Raw genomic sequence first — 10,000 nt, 5'->3', positions numbered from 1 at the left:
ACGCTTTTTTCTTCTTTCGTCCAAAAAAACTATATTTATCCGCAATCTCATTTGTTAATATCATAGATAAACATCTTCTAATAAATTCATATCCATTGTTCCCTCCTAATTGTTGCAACTCAGTCATCTAAAAAATAAAAATGAATGTTGTTTGTAAATTAAATATAATTTTAAAAGAATAACATTTTTCATAAAAAGCCTTAATCATTAGAAATAAGTTATAATAAATAAATAATTTATATTATATATGTATATATAGTGTTTAAAAAATGTCGCATATGCTGAGCACCATTTGATAGAGAAATCTAAGAAAAAATGTTTAATACTATTTTTCGATACGATGAATAGTTTTGCTGCAATTAATTATATTGTAATCAAAAAATCAGCGTGGGGCTATAAAAGGAAGCGATTTTTGCAGCTCCGCGCTGAATGACTGATTATTACAATAATTAATTGCGGCAAAACTATTCATCGCATCGAAAAATAGTATTAGACATTTTTTCATATATTTTCATTTTCTATCAAATGGCACTGAGTATATGATACTTTTATATATAATAATTATTTTTAAAATAAATATGTAATATGGTTGAGTAAAACTTACCGCTTTAGTAATTTCGTCGTCATTTTCTAAGACGGCTTCCACTATCTGCAGTTCTTCTTCGGTTTTAAGTGGAAAATTTATATCATTATCTTTATTATTAAATACCGAAATTATTTGTTCTTTTCCACGGGTATTTATTTCCTGAGAATTATTTTTTAGTTGCAACTTAATTTCTTTAACTTCAGAGAGTATATCCAGAACCACACTACGTATTAAATAATTTTGAGCCACTAAGTTTTTAACAGTTCTTCTCTGAAAATTATTTCAAATTATTTAATATTATGTCTAGTTACACACACATGTACGCACACACGTGTATGTATGTATGTGTATGTATGCATATATGCGTATATGTACTAATATGTATTCATGTGTGTGCATACATGTATATTTTTATATTATATATATATATATATATAATTACCATCAAATTTTCTCTCTTACTGAGGTGACTGTAGGGGGAATTACGTGGCGTACCTAGAAAAAATTTAATATATATTAACCAATTCTTGTAAAATAAAAATTAATAAAAATAATTTAATTTTTTATTGTCCTTTATATATATATATATATCTATATATATATATATATATAAAGGCCGGTATTCATTGTCCGATTTTATATTTAAAATTAAGTCCGAGCTTGAGATGCTACGAAAGCTATTTGATCGGTTGAATAGAATCTTAAGTTAACCTTAAAGCAGACTTAAGACGATCTTAAATATAAGATTGAACTATAAATACCGGTCCATATAGACTATAAATGAATAAAAGACTATGAGATTATATATAAAAAACACTTACTAATTAATTCTCTTTCATAATTAGGAAATCTACATTTTCATCAAGAATTGAATTATCTTGTAAAAAGTATTTTTAAAAATATAAGATATATATAAAAAAAATAAATATATTAAAATTTTATGTTTATTATAAATGTTATTATATAGCTATAACAAACTTACCAATTTCGGTATTGGATATTTCATTATGATCAACATTAATTGATTTTTCAGAACTTTCTTTTCTTACAGAATTTATTTTTTTTCCCCATTTTAACTGTTGTTTTTAGTTTTTGGTGGTTGTGGTATTAAGTTCTCTTCTGATGAAGAAGAAGTTAAAATTTTTTTTATATACTTTTCTTTTAGATTAGTTTCTACTTCAGAATTTAAGTCGCTCGTAAATTCAGCAATATGTGCTTTTGCGCGTGCTTTGGAATAGTTATCTTAAAAAGTTAATATAATTTCGTTTTATTTTGCATTTTGTTTCATGTAATCAAATGTATCAAAATTAGTAAATACATTATTTTAGTTGTAATAAAGCGGGCTATATCAGTCTGGTGTGGTAAATAATGCGGTTTAGAATTTGATTTAATTGTTCATTGATGAGAGAAGGATCGAATAAGAATCGAAATATACTAATAATAAAGTAAATATCTATTATAACACTTTGCGTATTATTCCGCGACAGATTCTCATATAGCTCGCTTTACTACATCAGTGATATTTTATTTAATGCAGGATTCACACTGCGTCTGATATCCGACATACATCCGATATCAGACGCAGTGTAAATATATCCTACATGAATCTTTCTTTTTAATCTAACATTTTATTTTAAAATTTGTATTATTAAAAACTTACCAACACGTAGAATTTCTGAGTTTCTTATTTTGTAGCTAGGCCAACATGTATTTAAAGATTCATGCTTCCTTATTGCACTCGTTATTTTGTCTCTTGAGTATGTAGGCCAATAGCAAAACTGTCCTTGAATCCAGTTGAGGGTACGCTTCCACAGAACAATCTTGTTCAAACTGTATTTACAGTCCATGTTTGTTCACACATTTTCTACATGAACACTAAAAAACCAAAACACAACACTAAGAAAAACAGACTCGTAATCAAGAAATAGTGTAGGCAAATGCAAAACATTTAATTTCCAATTTGAAATACAAACACAATTTGTTAATAGTTATAAAATAAAATTTTTAAAATAAAATCTTTAAAATCAATTAAAAACTATTTTACATAAATAATGAGAAATTTTTCTGCTATAAACAATAGTAGCAATTGTTGATAATACATTAATAATTGATATATTATAACATAATTGATGTTTGAATGTATTAATGGAATACTACTTGTTTTTCCTCCCAATTTTAAGTATTACACATTTAAATGAAAATCTGCTACATTAAATATTTCAAGAGCACCAATATATCAACAGAACGATTTCCAATTTTATTTGATTCGCGGGGCTGATTTGAAATTTTCTACAATCAAAAATTTCTTGCCAATTAACTTAAAGGTCATTATTCCAATGCCCAAAAATTTCAATTAAATTATGGTCCCATTGATAAAAGTACAACAATTATTAGGATGATTATCCACACAAATCTTGAAATGATTTTTTAAATTGTTTACAATGTTAAGATTAAAAATTGGACCATCAATGTTTTTTTTTTTTATTAAATAGATTTTTTCTTAGTTCTTTCTATTTGAACTTTATGGAAATTTTGTTCGCTTTTCCTTTTCATTATTTGAGCTAACCGGGGTTTTTTCACCTTACGAATAGATTTTAAAATAGGGTTTTTAAATAATTTTCAAATGGAAAGCGCTTGGAAAAATTTTCTAATGGGGCCCTGAATTTTTTCTCTTCAGAAAGATTTCAAAACAAATTAGAATATATGAGATGATTTTTCTTGGGCCCTATAAAAAATTTTAAATGTGTTCACAAAAAATGAAAGAAGATTAGAGCGTATCAACTAAATAATGGGCCTATAAAGACGTTTTTGTTATATAATTTTTGCAACATGTAAACAAAAAAAATTTGTTAAACTATCATATTTAATATTTTTCTAAGTACAACAGGGGCCAGGTAAAACAAAAATTGTCTTAAAATCGGTAGCTTTCCATCTTTTTGCTTCAAATAATGATCGAGGTTTCGGTTTTAAAATTTTATTGGATATTTTAGCTTGATTAATTAAATTAGAAAGTATTCGCAATTTTTTGATGTGATAATTTTACGGAAGGTTTTCCAACACCTAAATTATACTTTGTTTTTTTCCGACTCCCAAAACAAATTAAATGCATAAATCTAATGGGAAAGCTTTCATTTTTATCCAGACAGGATCTGTTCTAATTTTAGTGCCCTTTTGATGCTCTTTTTGGACTTTTGATCTATACAAGTATCTGTTCTTAAACGTAATGATTTGTATTAGGAAAGCAGACACGATTTTACTATAAGTACCCTTCCTCATAACATTTAGTACATGAAAAAACCCCAAATATGACCAATGTATGGGTAATTAAGCTTTCGCACTGCATCACATACAAAAAAGATATTTTGACAGAAAAATGTTTAGTATCGATAAAAATTTCCCATTATTAATAACATTTGATACATCCTCAACAAAATGTTTAAATAGCTGTTAGCGTTTTTGGGTTTTTTCATAACCATGTTTAAATGCCAATTATATCTACATTACTAGGATATTTGCCCAAGCCGAAAATAAATATGGGATAAACTTGACTCCAGAACTTTTTGAAAAAGGGCCCAGACCATCTTTTTAATTGCGTTCTTAATTTCGTATTTTTAAAAAAATCATTGAGTAATTTATAAGATTTTAAATTTAAAATTCTCTACACCAAATGATAATATTGTCCAGGTTCAATAACTTACTTACAACGGTACGACAAGTTTTCAAAAGACTTCGAGCATCAGTGGGTAATTCAGGTATACGAACTTTTAACATTTTTAATAATCACTTAATGCTGCATGTGAAATATTATGCGTCAATGACCACTGGATAAATTTTAATTGTATGTTCTCTTCTGGATTATTTTTTTACTATTGTCATGAGGAAAATACTTATGTACATCAAGATCGACTGAATCTGAGGGTGAGTGGAAGGAAGGTGGAAAGTTTTCATTTGATTGATCGGATTCATAATAGACTCATGTAAAAACAAATCTGATTCTAAATAATTGTTATTTCTAAAAGTTCTAATTGTGCGTCATTAGTGGGAGATATTTATATTTGGTAAGATACTTATATTTAGTGGTTCAGAGAATCTTTCTGTAGTTATGTTAGGAAGATTAGGCTCAGGATCAGGTTCAGGATCGGACTCAGAATCAAGCTCAGGATTAGAAAAGACTTCTTCTTGAAAACGCATTCTCTTTGCTCTCATATAATGCTTCTTAATTTCAGACATTATGAAAGTCTTCAGATGAAAAAAATAAAGTTGATTGAATAAAAGATTCACAAAACCAAATATAATATCCAAATTTATATAAAAAATTATTTTACGGTTAATTTTGTAATTTCTAATTAAATTTAATACAACCAAAACATTTTTAAGTTTAAAATTTAAAATTTTGTCTACTAATGAAATAAAAGATACTTGTTACAAATTACTTCTCTCAAATTTAATCAAAATAATATTTATGAGGTATTTTTGTTTGTAGAAAATTAAATTGTAGGAAAAACTAAATTCACTAAAGTCGCTCAACAATAGAAAAAGTTATAAAATATACAATTAAGCTTTATTATTTTAATATTAGAAAATTTGTCATCTTGATATAGTATAAACAATGTATGTGTATAGTGGAAGTAAAGAAATAATGTTACGCAACATTAAACATCTAACACATTTTATTTAGTCTTTAAGTCATCGATACTCAGTTGGTATTCAGCATTGAATGTAAGATAAAATATAATTATATATATAACAAACATATAATTATATTTTACTTTACATTCAATGTTGAGTATCAATTTGAGTATCGATGACTTCCAGACAAAATGAAATGTGTTAGATGTTAAACGTGGTGTAATATTATTTCTTTACTTCCACTATATGCATAACAGATAATTGGAAATTATATCTTACCTTATCTTCAATATTGAGTGCCAATGTGAAATGTCGACTTTCCCGAACACAATGATGTGTTAGATGTTTAATGTTATGTAAAGTCTGTTTATTCCTCTGCTTCCACTGTATACATAACAGATACTCTGAAATATAAAATTTGATTAAATTGCAAGAAAAAGATGTGATAGAAAAATGTATGTGTATAGTGGAAGTAAAGAAATAATGTTATGCAACATTAAACATCTAACACATTTTATTTAGTCTTGAAGTCATCGATACTCAAATTGGTACTCAACATTGAATGTGAGGTAAAATATAATTATATATATAATAAATATATAATTATATTTTACTTTACATTCAATGTTGAGTATCGACTTGAGTATCGATGACTTCAAGACTAAATAAAATGTGTTAGATGTTTAACGGTGCGTAACATTATTTCTTTACGTCCACTATACACATACATTTTTTTATATTAAAGATCATATTAAAATCTTAATAAAGAAATAGTAAAATTATAATTAGCCATAAATTTTATAGGTACAAGGTACATAGAGGAAGTTATAACTTTGTTTAATGGACTAAATTCACAATTAGCATAATTTCGTAAAATCAACGTAATAATTATTAAAAACAATTAAAGAAGTCTAATAATGCTATTCTGAATATTATATGAAATTATGTGCCTTAAGTTTAATTATATTTTTTATTTTATTTGGAATTTTGTCACCTTAACCTTATTACTATTTTTCGGAAGGCTGCAAATTTACAAGAACCAACAAATACAAGGAAAATATTATGAAAAGTACACGAATAAATATGTAAGCTAATTTATTTATAACTTTATAGAGTTGATTTATGAATTTAATAATGAAATAAATAAGGATTACCTTCGAGTATGTATGCACAGCCTTCGGAGATAGCGAAGCCAAGGCGGGAAGGACGAAAAAAGTTGAATATCACAGTCACGTAATATACGTTTAGAAAACATCGAACAAGTGAGTGCTCACACAATAATCACTGTCACTAGGTAAATTTTGGCTGTGTTTCAAAATTCACTGTCAATACTGCTAAAAATTTATAAATATATACGTAACGTATAAACTATCGATTGTGTAACTTTTTCCAAAGTGAAAAGGTGAAAAGTGAAAAATTTCTTCCAATCACACATTAATTTTATTTTAAAATCAATGCGTGATTGCCGAAAATTTTTTACTTTAAAAAAAGTTACACAATTGATACCCAACACTAACTTTAAATTTCAGAACACACAGCCTTTATAACAGACTCTATATATGATCGAAGTATATCGAAGACGTTCAGAGAACATCCAAAGGATATTCTAGATATTCTCTGAACGTCTTTGGAACATGTATGCTGAGTTATATTGCGTATATATGAAAAAAATTATTTCATCTACGCATAACTACGATCCGTTATATTGCGTTTATTATTTCCTTATGTTATATAATATTTATATTCTGTTTGCTGAAAAAAAGGGTTTATAACTATTTTACACGAAATTATTTTTATCGATAAGAATTCTTTACATATATGCATAAAATAAACATTTTTAAAACGTCCAAATATAAATATACTTTGAACATCCAATAATGGATATTCTTAAAACGTTCGTATTAAGTCCATGGACGTTTGTACCAAATAAAAACCAAAACTGGACGTCCACTGGACATTGTGTGCTGTCTGGGTAAAAACAACAAATTCTTTGTAACTTTCTTTCGTTTTAATAAGTCTTTCCATATCAGAAAGACATTCATTTCTCAATTCCCTAATTCGTTTGTTTCTTAAATGTTCATATTTTATACAAGAGAAGATAATATGATATACTGTCTCCTCATCATCGCAATAGGGACAGGATGGTGTTGAACTTCACCCCAATCTGAATAGTCTATCGTTTGTAGAACCGTGACTAGATAGTATGGAGAACATCTTCTGATTTGGAACGAACCAGGGATTTTTTCCCACGAATGTCACATTGGGAATATAGGTATATGTAATACGGCCCTTGAGCGAATTTTTCCATCTGTGTTGCCACGTTTCTTCTAACTTTTTAACAACTTGGGACTTTAATGTTTTTATGTACTCCTTTGTTCTTTCTTCAAAAGTCGTTTTTATTTCCATGTTATCATAAATAAAATTTTTATTTTTCTTAATATTATAAAATGCAGCGTCTTTAACAGCTTGCAAGTCAATAGGTAAAGTACCAGTCAGAGTTTGTAGTGCTTCAGTTGATGTTGTTCTGCAGATATTATTAGTTGCTAATATAACAAAGCGCTGGGCAGCGTCCACTTGCCTTCTAGCGTGAGAGTGAGTGGCTCTTAGATACCACGCCCCCACAGCATATAGCATAATTGGCAGTAAAAGAGATTTATATAACAGTTTTAAACATCCTCTTCCTATTCCCCATCTACTTCTATTGACTCTTTTAATTTTAGCGAATATTTTCCTGACTTTCTCCTTAGTATATCTTATATGCGGCAAAAAACGATAGCTTTTCATCCATGTATACTCCGAGATACTTTATTTCTGTACAAAATTTTATCTTTTTTTGCCCTAAGAAGACTCTGGGCTTCCTTTCAGCATCCAGATTCCCTTTTAATAACACAGCCCTTGTTTTATTTTCCTATATTTGTAACCCGCTATCCGTACTCCATTTCATTATCCTGTTTATTTCCTTCTGCGCCTTCTTCCTCTAATTGTTTCCTGGATTTTCCTGGCACTAGAATTAGAATATCATCCGCATATGCTATGTATTCAGATCTCGTTTCAGCTTCAGTTTTTTGTTCCACTAATAATTGGTCCATAACTATGTTCCATGCTGTGGGCCCAAAAATGGAACCCTGAGGACACCCCTTACTCAGGAGCTTGGATACCCCCAATTCACTCTCCCGGCTTGCCAATTGTACCTCTCGATTCGAGAAGTAATCCATGAACACCTCAAACAACTTCCTTGTGCAGTGCACACTCCTAAGCCTGTCCAAAATCCCAATCCAAGAAAGATTGTCGAATGCTCTACTTATATCGACAAATATGCCCATTACGTACTTTGATTCTTCCGATTTCACGCTGCTGACCGCTCTGCATTTTGCCGTCCTCCGTTGATCGTCCCTTTATGAAGCCATATTGATTGTCGGAGCACATTTCTAGACTTTCGTAAATTACTTGAAACGTTTGTACCATGATTCTTTCGTACACTTTCCCAACAACTGACAACAGTGAGATTGGCCTGTACGATTTAGGATCGCTCGGATCCTTTTTCAGGCTTTTGAGCAGCAGTTTTAAATCCGCCTGTTTCCATTGCTTTGGAAAGCTGTTTTATCAAAGCATTGTGTTGAAGAGTGAGTAAAGTGCGTTTGGTGCTGCCTTCCAAACTATTTTTAATATTTCCGCTGTTATTTTATCCGGACCAGGAACTTTTTTCTTCTTTTTTCTTTTAATTTCTTCATCTATTTCGTCCATTCTTATTTCCTGTTTCCTATTGTAGTTTAAAAATTCGCTATATCTGGTTCTTTATTTTGTGAATCCTCTGCTTCTGTACTTTCCTCTCCATCCGCATTAATGTTTCCCAAAGTCTCTTCGCCGATGAAGTCCAATCGTTGTAAAATCGCTACCTAATTTAATCGTACTTAGGATATTACTATTTTAATCTTTCCCATCATTCGCTTGTATTTGCCACCAGTCCCCAAGGGTTTTTCGTAGTGTTCCGGTTCACGAATCATTCCGACGAGTCCTTTTTTGCCTTTCCAATCTCTCTCCTTGTAGTCCCTTCTTAGTCTGCAGTATATATCAAAACTGTATTATACGCCTTTTCATATTTAAGTTTCCTGTACCGTTTACATCTTTACGAGAGGCCGCCAAGTCTTTTCTTTAAGTTTGGTCAGTTGTTCGCTCTACCACGGTACTGGTTTTCCTAGACAGAGGGTCTTCTCCTACTTAGATTGCTACTGCAATAAGATCAATCTTTCTATTAAATAGATTAACGGCGTTCTCCGGATATATTTGTGATTTTGTTTGGGAAAAATTAAATTTCCGTGATCCCCGGCGCCTTCGATATACGCTACTGAGAGCTCTCTGTAAATTTGTACACGACAGTTTTTATTGCGTCCCAAGGGGGGAAACGCCGAATTAGGAAGGGTTTTCCCCGGTCTTTAAAAAGGGGGCGATGCGGACGGAGGGCGAGTCTGGTACGACGGCCTCCGGTAAAAAACCCAGAAAAAACTTTTTTATCCAAGAATAAAAAATACGTATTCTTACTTAGAATAAGAGACTAGTTCCTCTATTACCTTTCCACGAGCAGTCCACAAGAGAGAACTGGCGATAGCTCCGTAAAACCCAAAGGAAAATAACAAAACATGGTCCTTTGGCCGGATCTGTGTCGAGAAATAACGGATGGATTCAAAAAGATAAACCGTGCAAGCAGTGCAAATACTTCAAAAGAGCATACAATTGGTAATTCCGATAAAAAAAATTTTTCGACAAGGAATATTTCGCCCTCATTTC

The 10,000-nt window shown here is 30.1% G+C and overlaps 1 long non-coding RNA gene and 1 pseudogene across 2 annotated transcripts in view; both read right to left on the bottom strand.

The window, feature by feature from the left end:
- Window positions 1–2,447, bottom strand: part of LOC114941881 (uncharacterized) — a 3,046-nt pseudogene extending 599 nt beyond the window's left edge. The window contains exons 1-7 of the transcript XR_014926003.1: window positions 2,247–2,447; window positions 1,664–1,828; window positions 1,569–1,625; window positions 1,404–1,463; window positions 1,029–1,081; window positions 605–856; window positions 1–127 (exon numbers count right to left, since the gene is read on the bottom strand). The exon at window positions 1–127 is cut by the window's left edge and continues 33 nt beyond it. The product of XR_014926003.1 is annotated as an uncharacterized LOC114941881 (transcript). The remainder of the gene's footprint in view (window positions 128–604; window positions 857–1,028; window positions 1,082–1,403; window positions 1,464–1,568; window positions 1,626–1,663; window positions 1,829–2,246) is intronic.
- Window positions 2,448–5,581: 3,134 nt separating this feature from the next.
- LOC146720615 (uncharacterized) lies at window positions 5,582–6,505 on the bottom strand. Its single transcript, XR_014926002.1, has 2 exons — window positions 6,370–6,505; window positions 5,582–5,619 (listed from the first exon to the last, which is right to left on the bottom strand). It is a non-coding gene; the product is annotated as an uncharacterized LOC146720615 (long non-coding RNA).
- Between the last annotated feature and the right edge of the window lie 3,495 nt (window positions 6,506–10,000).

This window comes from Nylanderia fulva, unplaced genomic scaffold (assembly GCF_048542155.1).
Source record: "Nylanderia fulva isolate GAGA-0341 unplaced genomic scaffold, ASM4854215v1 Scaffold652, whole genome shotgun sequence".
NCBI classification, from domain to species: Eukaryota; Metazoa; Arthropoda; class Insecta; order Hymenoptera; family Formicidae; genus Nylanderia; species Nylanderia fulva.
The sequence above is the reverse complement of the archived record's forward strand: the minus strand, read 5'-3'. Positions and strand labels throughout refer to the sequence as shown.